Raw genomic sequence first — 17195 nt, forward strand, 5'->3', positions numbered from 1 at the left:
GTTTCGGATTTGTTTGTTGTTTTTTGTTTTTTTTAAATTTGAAGGCTAAGCTTTTGATACAAAAAAAAAACCTGTCCTTCAAATTGTGTTCTATGTTGTGCAAAATGAATCAGAAAAAAGTCAACCAAATGCAAAATTGTATTGGAAAACATTGAAAAAGAAAAACCCCAGGAAACGAAAATGATGAAATGAAACCAAACTCCCAGAAATAGGCAAGGAAAGGAATGACAAAAATATTTGCGAGCCCGACACAAAATAATTAAATGGAAAAAAAACTTTAATTATTACGACAATATGGTATTATAATAAAGTAATATAAAGAACATTGAAATGAAGCCTTAAACCATGTATATGCTACATTTAAAAAAAAAGCCGACTGTGCACGACTTAATTAAAGATGAAACGAAACTTATCCAAAGCAGCAGAAACATTTGAATAAACAATACGAACAAACCACACTCACACGTGCGCTTTCAAACAGTCACACACACACACAGATACATTTCTCCGAACGCACAAATACACAAGTCACATCACTTGCCGTGGTAAAGCTTGATGAAAAAACACAGTTACAAATGGGTAATGCTCGAATCTGGAATGTTTGTAGCGAACGAACAGAATCATCAATCAGCTGGAGCTGGATTGCGTAGGCACTTGAGTCTCATTTACAACCTTCACCACCCTTCATCATCACCACTACGAACAACCACAACCACAACAACACAACTACGACCATATTGAATGGTTTCAATCAAAGAATTTTCTCTTTAACAAACTTTAAACGAATAAATACAAATTACTCTGCCAACATTGGTAGCAAACCAAACAAACTAAGCCCAAGCCACAATGCCACAAAAGATTGGGGCCGCGTGCGCTTACTTTAATGTAATGCCCAACAAGTATCCTAACAACACTACTACTAATTATAACAAAGGTATGGTTCATCGCTCTCTTTCTCTCTGCCACATTGCGTAAGACAACGGTAGCACAGGGATCGACTGGTTTGTATCATATCTATCTTCTCGAACGTATGAGCGATGCACAGGGACTGCGAAATGGGAGTTTTTCGATGGTAACAAAACACTGTTTTTTTTGTGATCTCTGTGTGGTGTGTGGTTATGGCACTTTTGAATGCGTTTGCACGTGGAAAACGCATGTTATCTGCGCGGTTTGGTTTGATTTAAGATGGAAGCTCTGATTTGCCGTAAATTATTCCACGCCATTTTGTTGATACCTTCAGTAGGAAGATTTTTTGCTCGTTCTTTGTGAGACTACCAACTAGGGAATGTTAAAACCAAAACCACTTACTACAGTAGTGAGTAGCGATGCGGTAATGTAGGAGAGAAATGTGAATTTGTTTCATGATCAGCGCGTAGACCATACTTTACTGGTGTGCAAACTAGACAACACAACAGCAAACAACAACAAAACAAAAACACATGAGTACTATATAGAGTAGTTAAAATAAATAAAAAAAGAAAGGTACACAGCAGCAGAGCAGAGATCGATCAGCAAGAGGTATCCGTAAAAGTATATACATAAATATATATATTTATAAAACATAAGAATTATTTATATCGGAAAGAGTAAAGAGAAAAGTTAAACACATACACGACAACAAATACACACACACACACACTCACACAAATCGAAACACACATAACGACAATGTGACAAACACGAAAAGAGCGATGAAGCAAGCACACGATCTACATTTTAAGTACAACAGTATTAGATATTGTAATGGTCATCGATCGAAAACAGCGATGCGGCATATGGCCACAAAGTTTATTTCTCTCGTCTCGTCAAGCGGGGGGTTTTGTTTTGTTGTAAAACCATTCAAACAAAGTTAGCACATCCCTCGAAACTGACAGTGAGCCGAAACACAATTTGGCAAGGGAAAATCGAAAATCAAACAGCAAACAGAACAAAAAGGTCGATTAGAAGAATTATTAGAACAAAACAAAAAAAACAGAAAATTAACAACAAAGAAAACACGATCTCTCAAGGTAATGCCTGTAGGACGCAAAACTAAACCATATCAATCAGGTACTAAAGCTATACAACACACAGACTAGCGACAACCCTTGAGGGTGTGTGTAGTGGAAGCAAACACGGCAAGCAAGGACCGATGGGCTGCTTTTAAAATTATTGTAATTTGTTTGTTAAGTTTGTTTGATTGAATTTCTGTATTAAACACGAAGGATAGATTTCACTGTGCACATCTGGACCATTGGCCAAATAGAGAAGGACATAAAATCGAATCTAAGAATATTCCATAAACTGGCAAACTTTTATTCTGACTGGGAGCACAAATACCAAGTTAAACAACACTATACAATAAAGCATAAGATAATAATTGAAACATTGAACATGGACAGCATTGAAACAGAAGAGTAATTAAAACATTATAACAATGATATAAGCCACACCGAAATTTATTTCCGCTTTCTACCAAACCCAAAAGCACCATTATTCAATTTTTGAAATTCTGAAACATGCCTGTATGACTTTAATTAGCGCATAGCAAAGCTCTCCAGACCCTCATACACACACAGGCTACAAGAGAACATCCATTGAAGGCATCTTTTTTAAAGTAAAAAGCAGCAAAAAAAAACGTTGGCCTTTCTCCACATGCTTTGCGCTGTGTTAATCTTTGTTGATGCGAAGTGTGGAAGATTATGGGACGATGTTATAGGCAAGTTAGTTTTGAAAGGGTAGAGACACACACGCACACATACATACTCCTTGTCCCTGTGGTAATAATTCGATATTTTAATCTTGAACGTATATAATCCTTGAAGAAGAAAAAAAAACCGTTTACTTAACTACCTTTTCAGTCACAAACGTCAAACAAACATTAGTACACGAACAGTACACGCGCGTACATCCATTATACGGTACATTTCAACTTTACTTACTCTCGTTCGTAGTGTTGTAATAATGAGCTTTATTCTCATTTGTTAAAGTATTGCTTACATTAGAAGAAACTTCGTAGAATGAACGCTCGTGCGAATAAGCAAACAAAAAGTCCTGCGGGAGTACTACGGTGACGTCAGTAAATTGCCAAAAACCACTTTGTAGGAATAGTAAGCGGAATATCGCACTTATGCACACGGGGAAGTATGCAAGAAGGGAAGCAGAACGATGCTAGGTACAGTGAGAAAAAGGATGACGATTAACCACAGACTGAGGTCTAAGCTCTACGTATTAAGAAACTAACAAAAAAAAGGGGGCAAATTCACCATGTTGAACGAAAAAAACCCAACCAATTGTGAACTGACGCAGGTTTTGCGGGAGCAAAATCCTACAAAACAGAACCTTGCCACTGTCAATCAAGAAATGGAACAGTTACTGGCATGGTAGTGTGAGAATTGATGGTGCAAAATAATAAAAAAAAAAAAAACGGAACACCGTCTCCTAGTTATATCGAGCACTAGCGGCAAAGCGAGAATAAGCGAGTGCCGTTGAATGAACGATTGAAAACCTGTGCAAAGAAAACAAACAAAACTAGCGTGAAGGGGCACGTCTTTATAAGGAAATTACTTGCATTCTAATTAGTGAATTTAATGCCGACGCGTAGAGGATATAAATAAACTATTGTAAACAGAAACAAACAACTGAAAACAGGAGATAAATTAATAACACGCGAATTAAGTACTTATCATCAATTACTTATTAGTACGAAGAATGTTAAATAAATCCGAAGAAACGTGAAACAAACACACTTTAATAAAACACAAGAAAAACCCTTAATAAATTTACAACAACACAATAAAACAAAGAAAAAGAGAACAACAAAACTCATTCTCTCTTAGCAACATATAACTCAACATCAGCTAACGCAAAAGAATTACAGAACAGAACAAACAAAGTAAAGTAACAAATAAAAACATACTAAAAGATACACAAATTACTTGAGTCGAACATACAACGTCAACTTTCGTTTGATTGAACAAACTTTCACATCTGCATTAACGATTCATGCGCATTATACTACACAAAATGGAGAAACAAACTAAGTCTAATTATTACGATGATTATTAGCAACATTCTTATTACTTACTATTATTATTATCATTAAAAAAAAACTAGAAATCAAACAGGTAAATACAGTGAACGTAGACCAGAGGGTACTGGTAGAATGCGGTGTAGGAATGTTTCCGACGACAGTTGGGTGCAAAAGAGCTAGACAAAAAGTGCAGAACAAAACATTAAAAAAATAATAATAATTAAAGATGATGAAGAAGTTAAGAAAGGTGGAAGAAGCTAAAACCCACAACACGGAACATTGAATTATTTTGTAGATGAGTTTAGTGGCCGAAACCCGCTGTACGAAACAAACCAAAAATGGGATGTGTGCAGGCAAAGTGTAAGTTGGCCCAGTGAAGGTCATTGTCGTCGAGTTGTCACTGATAGACATGCACTCAACGCGGTATAAAAGAAGCTAGCAGAATAAGAGGAATTTACAGGATAGCTGCCTGATAGTCTAGGACTACTTACTAGTGCGACGGGGACGGGGGGGGTGGGGATGGGTAAGAAGAAAAACTAAAAACAAACACAACAAAACAGGAACACAACAACAGTAATGTTTGTTTTTTGGTTGTTGTTTTTCGCGGTTTGCAGCTAATTTACGAGAACAACAACAACAAGAACAAAAACTTAACCCAAAAAAAAAAAAAACAAAACAAAACAAAATATATTCTCTAGTAACAAGTAGAAAACTCCTAGGAAAGTAACAACAACACAAAACAAAAAGAAAATGTCCATTTGCAAAATGCTAACAGTGACAATTCGTTACGATTGTCTTCGATGATCAGAAAAATTATTATATATAAAAAAAGGGAAAAAACATATTATCTTTATAACAAAGAAAATTAACAAAATAAAAGGTTAAAAATACACTTTTAAAACGGAGGATTATTTTTGGCGATTGAAGGCACATCCGAAAGCAATGGAGTAAAGAACAAGAAAAGCACAGTCTCATCATGGTAAGTTCTTTTATATCGAATTTTAATTTACTTATGCGTGAACTCTTTAAAGACTCAAGCATAAAATGCAGGTAACAATAACGCGTATTATAAATGAAAAACTTTTTAGAATTGATGAATAAATCAGTATTTTCCAAATGTCAATGCAGCAAACACACAAGCCTTCAGCAACGACTTTTCTTTGTCCAAAAAGCATTAAATTACTGTCCCCTACAATTTTGCCTGTAGTATTGCGTATATTGTTTATGTTTAAAATTAGCTCTCAACTTTAGATAACAAAAAAACTTAAAGAATTAATTTTCAAAAACAGTTTAAACTCCAAGCAACATTTATTTCACTGGAGGCGGCCAGCATATCGACTAACGTTAACGAATAATATGGCTTTCCGAATGAACTTCTGGAAAGAATTAATAAAAGGCAACAATCACGGGTTCTCGGAATGCATAGAGTACCAGCTTATGCAAATTAATCTGTTGAACCGTTCTTCATACTAAACAGCTCTCTAGCCAACTTTTGCTGTACTTAGCAAAACCATTTCATTCCTAGGACAAGTTTTTTTTCCTTTAGTTTGGAAATGATAAGCATATTTTCCTACTCAGAATGTCTCACCCAATTCACTTGATCACGTGCAAAATAAAATTAATAACGAGTGGATCGCAAGTAGACAACTACTTCATCTTCACAATTGAAGCACTGAGATCTCCGAAGTCTGTTAAGAGTCAGGAACTGCTTGGCTCAATGTTCGATAAGGCGTTTAAGATCTCGCTAATTTGGGTCCCTTCTCATTGTGGAATTCCCGGCAATGAGATGGCAGTCTCACTGGCCAAAACTGGTGTCCAAAAAGACCCTTTTTGCGACCGACAAATCTCGGCCCAGGAGATTTCTCGGCGTTTTCCACAGCAACTTTTCCTGTCTCGCTGGGACTGCATGTGGGTGTCTCGACTGATGTCGAATCATTTTGCGTTGAATGCTCATCTACAGCGTATAACTCTGGCTCAGACAAAAGTGTGTGGCTGCGGTGACGGATTCCACGACGTGGATCACCTTCTGTGGTCCTGCGTGGAATTTGAAACCGCAAGACCCTCCTTGTTGAGCGCAGTCGGGGATATCGGCAGACGACCGGGTACAGAAATTAGAGAAGTGTTGACTACCAAGGATCTCCCTTACATGAGGATCATTCACCGATTCGCCAGAGACAACGGTCTTGTCCTATGATTCCACATCCCTAGTATCCTTCCAATCCTTATTCGTATTCCCCAATTCCTTTTTTGTTAAGTGTTGTGTTGTCTATGTATTAAGTGTATTTTTTCTAGTGCCACGGGTGATCCGACGACTGGGCAACAGCACTCGAGGGCGATTCCAACACTGCCGTAAAAGGGAGGCAGGCGTTGTTCAAGGTGCAGTGTTCTCCACTCCAATCCAGCTTTGACACATTGAGTTTGACAGTGGTGGCGTCGGGTTCGGGGTGGTTGGCGGGTTCAGTCTCGAAAGAAGTGGAGTCGCTTTCGCTGCTGCGGGATAGAGCTTGTCGATCATCCTTTGATTGGACGTTGACTAGATTGATGCACTGGAGAACACTGTACGAAGACAATTAAATGTTTGTGGTGTTTCAACAATATTTTTGTTTTGTTTTTGTCCAGACCACATTATAAAGGTCAACCATAGAACGGCCACAACACCATAATAATCGCAAATCGTATGCAACCAACCAACATCGATACAATAGCCTCAGCAATAGTAACGGACCATCAGAATGCACATCTACCAATCATCATCACTCACAACCGAGCATGCACAGGATAAGGCAAGAAACAGGGAAATGCCTTGTTACACTATGATAAAAATGTACGTCATCACAAGCGATGTAATACTTTTATACTAAAATAAATAAATAAGTTAGATAGTAAGAAAAGCTATCCGTCGGTTAACTCACCCGCAACCAACAGAATCGTAGCCGAACTGGTAAAAAACTGGGGGCCTCACTAGAAAAGGAGGTTCATCAACTTGTTACAGAGGTATGAGATAGCGAATCGATGCTTTGTGATTGGAATCTCGGCATCATCTATCCCTTAAACAAAGAGGGCAGTCCAATATATGGACTGCAACAACTACAGGGGTATTACGGTGTTGAATACCGCCTACAAAATATTCTCCCTAATCCTTCAGGATAAGCTTGTCCCATTCGATGAACAGATAGTTGGAAACTATCAAAGAGGATTCCAAAACGGAAAATTTACCACTGACCAGATCTTCACCATGCGGCAAATCTTGGAATAGATGGCTGAACAGCAGTTGAACACCATCTCTTCATGAATTTCAAAGCCGCATTTGACAGCATAGCCAGGTCAGGTGAAGGTGAATGGAAAACTCTCAGGGTCCTTTGCTACCACCAAAGGTCTGCGTCAGGGAGATGGGCACGCCTGTCTTCTATTCAACTTGGCGCTAGAGACGGCCATTCGAGACTCGAAGGAGGAGACTTCGAGAACCCTCTTCTACAAGTCATCCCAGACTAATACCACGGGTTGCAGATTAACGAGGCAAAGACCGAATGAATGTTGGCAACAATCGGCGGCCCTACTAAGAAATCCGGAACTACGTGGGGGTGATGTACTGATAGGTGACTGCAAATTTGAATTCGTTCAAAACTAGGATGCTGGCGGCCAGCCGGTCATTCCAAAGCTTGAGGGAACATCTCACCTCAAAAAGCTGTCGCGACGGTCGAAGCTGGGACTGTATCGTACCTTTATAGTCCCAGTAGTCACATACGCCTCTGAGACATAGACCCTGTCTAAAACAGACGAAGCCCTCTTAGCTGCGTTCGAGAGGAAGATGCTCAGAAGTATCGTTGGCCCCGTATGTGTGGAAGGATAATGGAGGAGCCGCTACAACGACGAACTGTACGAACTGTATCACGACCTCACCGTCGAGCAGCTTAGATAAAATCGTAAGTAGATCGTGTCAAAACGAGTACGGCGATCCTCTATGTAGACCATCGATCTTGCGCGCAGCAGAGCCACCAGTCGACTGAAACATTTTTCAACACCGATCGCACCAAAGCGCTACAAAGCATTTTAATGCAAACCAGAGAGTGAAACAGTATACAAGTTGCTTTAGTTATCCGATCATTTAGTAGCCCTTACTGAAAACTCACTCTAACTGGTTGTGAAAGCTCAATTTCTTGCCAAGGAACTCTCCTTTAAACGCGTAATCGTACCACCATTTAACGCGTAAACGTTCTTAATAAATTGATTTTGTAATTTTTTACAACAAGAGGTCCAACTTGTCTGCAAAGAAAACTTTTGCTCTAAGGTGATGTTACCTGTTTCAAGTTACCAGTCTCGAGCAAATCAAAGACTAATAACGATGCTCAAAGTAATCACACGCTATTCACACGTTTAGCTGTTCAATTTAAGCTTCAATACTCATAAAAACAAGAACTGTCTCCTCTGAATAGGATACAAATCAAAGAACTGGGATTTTATTTAAATGGCATCGATGACGACAAATATTCACTCGCTGCATCTGTTATGCTGTGTTATGGATTGAATTATCACCTGGTATTTCCTAAATCCAGATTTATGGTACAACGCTTGTCCTAGCCCTTAATTGTACATCATTTTCCCATAAATTGTCCGTTTAATCTCACCAAGCAACTAACGTGACAGTATTTGAATGCAGCTGTTGCATTTCGGTTGCAAGAGTGCACTGCCGAAGTAGCAGTGCAAAAAATCTGTACAAACCGCGCCCGAAATCCCTGAACACGACCCAAGTGTGACAAACGTGTCAAACGACACCCGCAGCGAATCAACTCTGAAGCTTAAACCCTGCTGTCGAACGAACCGGGTGGCCATGGAAAGGTGAACCACCGATAGCCAACCAGGCCGACGTTCCCACCACCTAGGTGTAGGCTTTATAAAATTTAAAATCAATTACACTGCCTGCAATTTTCATCGCATCAATTAATTTATATTGCTCCGACGCTTCACGCAACATTGTTTTGAGAGCAATTGTTTCAAATTTCACCATCAGCTCTCCCCAGGGCGAAATACCGAGCGCCGATGCGTCTAGGCGGTGGACAGTCTGCAACGGCCCCCAACGCTCCACGCACCTCAGCTTTTCCCCGGCAGTGGCATTTTTTCTCATTAATTCATAATGACTTTTTCCACGTCCAAACAGTGCCAGTCAATCTAGCGTCCGACAAGGTCCGGGATTCTAGCGGAGGGCTGCGGCATGAAGTGTCGAGGTTGGCAAACACCTACATTAAATGGGGTTTTTCTCCGCACCACAAATACCAACGATGTCATGCATAGTTTGACACGTGTTAACCGTGCTGGTAGCAGCTTTTGATGGAATACCTCGGTCGGCATAAGACCCATGTACCGTACGTGAAAATAAGTGTCAAAACTTGCATGAGACCCCAACATCTCGGAAACCGGAAGTATGGGTTCGTCCCGAGAACTCCGGTGCAGTGAAAATGGCAGATGCATATCTATATTATCGCATCGTTCCTTACAGTTGGCTGTCAAAATGCTTCAATATTGCTGACAGGCTACAGGCAATGACCGTGTCCGTGGCTGGCTGAGAATGAAAACTATTCAAATAGGTTCACACCTGGAGGGCTGTTGTGACAGCCAGCAATTACATAATGACACATAATGTGTTTGTCCATATTGTATGTGTTGCTTTACAGAGATTAAATGGTAATAAGTAAATTTAAAGTCCAAAACTCGTTGCGAGATGATTATCGGGTTCATGTTTATAAAGTTCAGTAAAGTTGAGGTTAATTTAACTTATCTATTAACTAAGCTTTGTTAGTGTTTTTTCATGATAGGGAGTGCCCGGTCTTCACACGGTGGGATCGGAGTTCAAATCCCATCCGGACAGTTCCTCCGTAGTGAGGGCTACGTGACATCGGCAAGTCTAATGAGCCATTCGATGGCCGGCGTGACCTAGAAGTTCATTAAACCACAAAGAAGAAGAAGAAGAAGAAGCAGTAGAGTTGAGGTATTAATTTCAGCTTTCTTCTTATACTTCCTCTGTGGTACTTACTACAACCTCGTGTGGTGTTTGGCTGCCATTTATGGTTTCCTTTGGATGGCTCAGTGTGCTTTTCCAGAAGGCGTAGTAGAGTGGCAGCTTTTATTTAGTTTATTTTATAGAGGCTTTGCGTCTTTCAGACCCTATTCGCCTCTTTACGGTATTTGGGTACATGTTACAATTATTCCAAATACGGTTTAAAGTTAAACAATGTCGATTGCTGATATGGGAAATTTATTGTTAAAGCTATTGCAATGAATACTTAAATCGCTCTGTACTGGCTGGCTTAGACAGAATTAATTTCCAAAAACAGATTCTATGTGGTTCAAGCTTCGTTCGTCGCGACAAGTACTTTTCGTGGAGAAATTTGCACACCCTTGCACGTAAACTTACATCTATGTTGTTCTCGATGATGACTCTTTATCCACATAAGTGTAGTTTTGGGCGGTAAAATCACCCCTCTCTAAATTAGCTGTTGGTGCCACCATCTTTTTGGTCTTCGCCTCGTTGAGCTTTAACCCGAGGTTTTGTGTCGACAGCTCGGTTCTTTGCTAAACTTTTGCTACTCAGATAAAATTTTCAAATTCATGAAGTCTATGTCCGATATTTACACACCAAAGGTCGTAATATATGCTTAGTAAGAAGTTACTGGGAAATGTTAGTCAAAAATTATAAGCTTACCATGGAGTTCTTAACATATCGTTTAAAATTAAGGCTTTGTGCGTGACTCGAATCCAACCGCCGTCAGGCAATGCGGTACTACTTATTTGGGATTGTCCTTTGGAATATAGTTTCTAGCACCTGTGCTTGCTTATTAGGATGTGGCGTTTTGACGACTGCAAATAGCTTTCCGGACATTCATCGCTAATCTAATTAGTTGCTGCATCGATTACTCAATCATTTACAGAACCCCAGATCATCTTTGGTTCTCAGAACGCACTGCTTCGCATATGTCGTTTTTCAATATAGAACGTCTCAAGACCCTATTTTGGGCACAAAACTAATTGTCACTATCTGTTTTGTGTTTGATAAATTTGATGTTTTCTATTCTACGTTCTAAAAGGCTCTGGCTTCATAAGGCTTCGTTGAGAAATGGGGCACACCACGCAATTGAAATTACTCCAAATCCAAGATATTCAATAAATAAAAGAAGAAGAAAAAACTGATTGTGCACAATCATCTGCATAATTCATCAGTGACATCTTGGAAGCTAGCAACACGGTTAAATTGCACATAGAAGACTGTTCAAACTTGATGACAGAGTGGAACTGTGAATCGTCAACTATGATGATTGCAATGTCATTCGGAAAACCAAAGCCAATCCAAACAGCTCGGACTACGGTTTGACCTAAATCTTAACGCCGACTGCTCGACCTTACGGTGAATCCAACTCCGTGAAGGGTTTTAAGTTTGAGCAAGTAAACATTCCAAACACTTGGACTCAGCTGGCTGCGGAATCCAATCCTTAAGGAGGACAACTGCGCCATGCTTCTTCCTAATCACACTTCCATCTTCTCTGCTGTAGCGATAGCAAATTCAACTAGCCGCCGACGAAGGACTACAGACCAGCCTACCGAACGTCATCTTCACCAACAGTGCCAGTGTTCTGGCCACCCTTTAGAAAGGCTCCTTCGAAGAACCCTACATCCAACGCCTAGACTCTACACCTGCGTCCATGACAATCGTTTTCTGCTGGATTCCTGGTCATTCCGGAATCTACAGAAACGAGAAAACTGACCGTCTGACCAACAGAGGACGACTTCGTTCAACAGAGGCACACAATATCTTTCCCGCCATGATGTCATCCCTTTCCCTGATTCAACAACTTTTGTAAAGAAATTTAAGCAATAGTTTTTACTTTTAACTAGCCATAATTTCAATACTTTCAAATAACAGACAAGACACTTCCAGAACAGTTTTGTATTCGTATTAATCACTTTTTGTACACAGTAGAGAGGTGAATGTAGTCTCCGAGAATCAAAACCCAAACTTGTAAAATGTAACTGCAAGAGATACTATTAAAAGGGCTTTGCAATCCGTTGTTATCTAATGAATAATCAATAAACAAAAGATGCTCCAATAAACAAAAGAGGATCAAGAAGTATAGAGCTACATGTTGAGCCGATTGGCTTCTTCACGATAGTGCATAAACACTGTATACACAAAAGAGACAGAATTTTTTTTGAAAAACCCTTGCCTTAAATTATAAATAAAAAACAAAGAAACTTTAAAATCGGGGCGGCCCGGTAGTAAAGGCGACAGCAGCGCCGGTCTTCATACGGCAGGACTGGGGTTCAAATCCCATCCGGACCGTCCCCCCGAAATGAGGAATAACTGTCTGACTAACTACGGGGCATCAATAAGTTAAGCACCACGGCCAGGGCATTCCTCAAAGCAAGAACAACTGAGTTATGTATATCATAATGAAAATTAAACTAAAATATTTTTTTTTCAATTGAGATGTATTCCTTTTTGGAACCATAACAAAAAGTTAAATTTACGTTCTAGTAAGCTAAAAGTATCAAATTGTAGTAATTATCTTCTAGATGAGGAGGGGTCTTCAACACTAGAACGGAAGGGCTTTTCAACCTTACCTTTTTTATAAAACATTGTTTATTTAAAACAACTTAAAAACTAACAAAAGTAAAGTGATGTACATGTAGGGACGACGTACAGGTTTTACAAATACTAAAACCGCCATTTGTGACAATTTTGTCCCATACGTTATGTATACATATTAAGACATGTTTATTATTATCTAAAGGTTTCTTGTGGTACAATAATTCATAAACATCATCAAATTGAAGCAATCGTTTGATAATATCAACTGTCCAACCAACGATATCAAGGCCAGTTTTCTTTACACTAATATAAAGTTATAGCAATAAACGTTGTTTACACAACGCCAGTGACAGCGACCAGGAAACCAACAGGACGATCGGTTTCGTCAAGTTTCCCCCAACGCTTCAGACAGTGAGTGCCAGAGGCACTCAACCAAATATTATAAATACCGGCACGAATAATAAATTCACTCTCTTCCATATTAATCCACCAACCGAAATGGTAATTATTTGCAGCGTCCATCCGAAATTCACAATTCTGTTCAAACGTTTATAATTATTCCTTACAGGTTTGAACGACAGTAAATCTAGGCTTTGAATTATAAATTATTTAAACAATCAAGAGATAAGTAAGGTTTGTATGATGATAAAAATAATTCCTTTTATTCCAAGTTGTTTGGATCTACGCGGGCATCTGTGTTTCCTTTGAGAAACATTACAAAAATTTGATGTCAATACAGCTTTAAATTGCCAAAAGAAGAGAACATAGCTTCTAAAGCAAAAGGAACACCTAGATTAATTATTTCAAGCATCTGTAACACATCCTTAGGTTTCAAAACATTACATTGCTTCACCAGAACCTGGCTCACATGAAACGCATACGTACGAAACACTTTAAGTACGTTTTTTACATACTGGTCTTTTGCATGTGAAGCATTCGTTAGCATTTTTGCCCTCGTGACAAAAATTTGAACAAGACATTTGAACCTAGTAGCGGCGACGAGAACCTCCAGCACCTAATTCAGGCAAGCTAGCGTTGGCGCTCTTATTTTTAACGTATTCTTTGGCAAGTTCTACGCCTAGCTTGAAAAGAAAATCGCGTCTATGTATCTTTTCTTTTCAAAATTCTTTGTACAAGGCCTAAGCATTAATTCCCGCCAAATTCCGAATATTAAAATTTGAATAAGCAGGTCATCTTCTACTAGCACTTTTCAAAGAGTACACATTTAATCAACTACATCAACTCCGTACTTGGTCAAGTTGTACAACGACACAGTTTAAAGCTTTGATATTTTAACGTTTCCAACTCTTACATCACGATGCACTGAGCTTAGTAAATCGACATTTTATTTTTGTTTTTCCTTGATGGACTGTTAGAGTTGTGTCGTCGCTTTTAAACGCTTTGGTAAAGTAAAGTTCCTGTTTGTCTTCGCTAATTCGCTTATTCTAAGAAGGTGAAAAATTATTATAAGTTAAGGTTCTTCCTCTGTTTTGGTACGGATCTACTAGCTTTTTGACTGCTGTCAGACTTGCAGATGCACATCCGATACTCGTTCAAAACAGGGATACCAGCAATCAAAACGTATTTTAGCCTATGGGGCAAAAATGTCCCATATGGCGGTTCTAGGTTAGAAATGATTTTTTTAAAGTACCACATGGGATACACAATTTTTTATTGGCTCCTTCAAAATATCGTTAAAAATAAATAAAATTCCGAAAATTTCAATAGTTTAGATATTATCAAAACAAGCAATTCTTTTTCTTCTTGGCTTAACGACCTTTTAGGTTACGCCGGCCATCTAATCGCTTACTAGACTTGTCGATGCCACGTTGTTGGATATTCAGTCCGGACTACGAGGTCCGGCTGACATTTGATCCTCGGTCCTGCCCTTTAAAGACCGGGGCTACTGTCGCCTGCACCAACGGCCAAAACAATCAATCAAAATTCTTAGTATATCATCACTTTTCACTTCATTCAAAACTTGTTTGAAAACTCTCGCAGTCTTTTTTGTGTTTATTCAAGCCATCTTCAAAAAATTACTCATGTATTCTTAACATCCAAATAGGGAAATGAGCTGAACATTGTTCCCACTCTAGCTCCACACCCTTCGACCGTGAACCGAACAAACTAGATGAAACGAAAAGAAATCATAAAAAAGAACATCATCTCACACCTCGGCCATATCTAGCCGGTACAAACAGTAAATGATGTTCTATTCAGCAGGGCCAGCAATTCAACAATCAAAGGTCGCCGGAGTGCTTAATGAAAGAAAAGGAAACCAAGCACGGCAAGGTGGCACAGGAGGCGAACCGGCGGCTGGGAGAGGTGTGCAGCATAGATTTTGCTATCCATAAAAGTAATCACCTTCTTCATCTTATTCACATTTCATCCATCTTGCTCTTGGGTGGAGTGGGTGGTCTAGGGTTGCTTCTGTATTTTTTTTTCTTTCTTTGCGTTTCGTTTTTTTTTTTCATTCCCCATTCTCCCGGCGGTGCGTTCCGAGCTCACCATGCCCGGGCGCATCTGCTGCAGTACAATGGCCAGCAATGGATTAACAGTGATCTATGCGCACAATAAATTTGCCTGGAATTAATTACAGTAAAACTTAAAATAATTAATTGTTGATCTTTTGCCTTCTGGTTTCCATTCCTGGGGGCCTTTCTTACGGTGAAATCAACGACCAACGGACCACTCGTTGGAAGTATTTTAGAAAGCCGATTCAATGCAAAGCGGATTCACTTCCACACAACGGCAGACCTACGCTGCCATGCACCAAGCAGCAAAAAGGGATTTGGAGAGCTTTCTGTAAAGAATTTCAACTCGTAAAACAACACTCGGTTGCATAGAAAGCGTTCCTTGGCCATTGTCAAATTATTTCTCTGTAGGAAGCACTCAAATTACAGTCATTTATTGTGCAAATAATGGCATAGGGCAGCTATGCAAAGTGAAGAATTATTTTATTAAAAAAGAGAGCAATTATGTTACACATTGCGAAGTTTTAAAATCAATAGAATTGTTCAACATTCTCTTCAACTTGACACATTGAACATTTTGCAATAGCTACAATAAATGCAGCTAGTCGAAAAATAGTTCATTGGAAACTGTATTGCATCACGTTGGAAAAATCTTGGAACATAATCCATTAAGCTGTGTAATTACTCCGCTTGTAACAAAATCTAAACTTTATCCATTCCGGGAAAACAACCGGAATTTTCAACAAAAAGCTTTGAGCTTGGATACAAAAGAAAAGCACATCACTATCCTCCGGTTTTTCTTTCTCTTTCTCTATCTCTCTCTCTCTCTCTTTCTCTCTCTCTCTGTCATCCTCTCATTGACTGCTATGACCCTTTGTGGACATTGTCGTTTTTATAAGCGAAAGACGGTCCATCCAGCGGATAACACTGTCAACCAGCTTCATCACTGCCACAAAGGCCCTCGGGCTCTTACCCGCTCTTACCGCTAGCTACCCGTACCCGGTCCCACACCGACAAGACGCTGTTTATTTTACACTGAAAGAGACTCCAAATGACATTTTCATTAAACCTTCGACCAAAGCCCCGTTTCGTTGCATCCATCCAGCGTCAAACTTGCCAACCCGTCCTGGGGTCCACCAACCTTTCAGTGTACTGCTGTTTTTCTAGCAAAGACTAATGAAAACATTGTCGATTGTGTTTTTCTGAAAATAATTGGATTTTTCGGCAGACAACCGAACAAACGATGAGTAAGTGTGTACGCTGTACGTGTGTGTGTGTGTTCAGTAGTTCCGGCACATAGGTGGTTTCCCGATGCACAGCCAAAAGTCTCCGGATTGACCACCATCCTCCAGCCGAGAGATACCGGAGGTGCCAGCCCCTTTCCCTGTTCACCTTGTGAGCTTCACAAAGAAATAATGTGTGACTCTGATTTCACACAAGACACATTCGCCGAGCTTTTAGCGAGTGCACAGTTTTATGCTCCCGGAAACTTGCTCCCAGCAGCAACCAGACACTCCTTATGATGACGATCAACTGTGACCAACATGTAACATGTTGAGTGTCCTTTCTTTCGGCAGCTAAATTGTGTAGTTACAGCTTTATTGGTCCCAAAAGAAAATGTTTTCTTCGATCGCACCAGACGCTGTCCGAACTTCCTCGGAATCTCCATCCACCGCACCTAGAACAATTCGTTTCTGCAGCAGCAGCAGCAAAGAAAGTGAACTCGATAGCTTCCTGTAACGAATGATAAGACGATAAGAGCTGACGGAAACCACTTAATCTTGACTATGGCGCTTCCAGGCGGACTTTATCTTTAGAATTTTGGATACCGCGAACGGATTAGTTGGCAACCGCAAAATCACTTCAACTTTGCAGCAGGCGCTCAATCCGTTGATAACATGTTTGTCATGGAGCGAACGAACGATGGAAACTTTCCGCTTCTGCTTTTGCGGACGTTGTCAACAAAAGTTGCATGGTTGAGAAAGTGCATACGGTTAAGGGTGGAGTTTTATGAATGTTTACTTGATTGCCACAATAACAATGTTTTTCTTCAAGATAAACGTCTAGTTTTATAAAGTAAAACCAAACATAATTTACATTCTTACTAACAGTTGAACATGGAAAATTAATG

General features: G+C 39.7%; 2 protein-coding genes across 2 annotated transcripts in view; both read right to left on the minus strand.

Annotated features, from left to right (window-relative positions):
- Positions 1–6001, minus strand: part of LOC126562092 (transmembrane protein 161B) — a 496042-nt gene extending 490041 nt beyond the window's left edge. Inside the window, exon 1 of the mRNA XM_050218509.1 lies at positions 5993–6001. The gene's annotated coding sequence lies outside the window, so the exon portion shown is untranslated. The remainder of the gene's footprint in view (positions 1–5992) is intronic.
- The window catches only part of LOC126560785 (uncharacterized), a 422053-nt gene continuing 410657 nt past the window's right edge, over positions 5800–17195 (minus strand). Inside the window, exon 15 of the mRNA XM_050216736.1 lies at positions 5800–5810. The gene's annotated coding sequence lies outside the window, so the exon portion shown is untranslated. The remainder of the gene's footprint in view (positions 5811–17195) is intronic.

The sequence above is a fragment of the Anopheles maculipalpis genome, chromosome 3RL (assembly GCF_943734695.1).
Source record: "Anopheles maculipalpis chromosome 3RL, idAnoMacuDA_375_x, whole genome shotgun sequence".
NCBI lineage: Eukaryota > Metazoa > Arthropoda > Insecta > Diptera > Culicidae > Anopheles > Anopheles maculipalpis.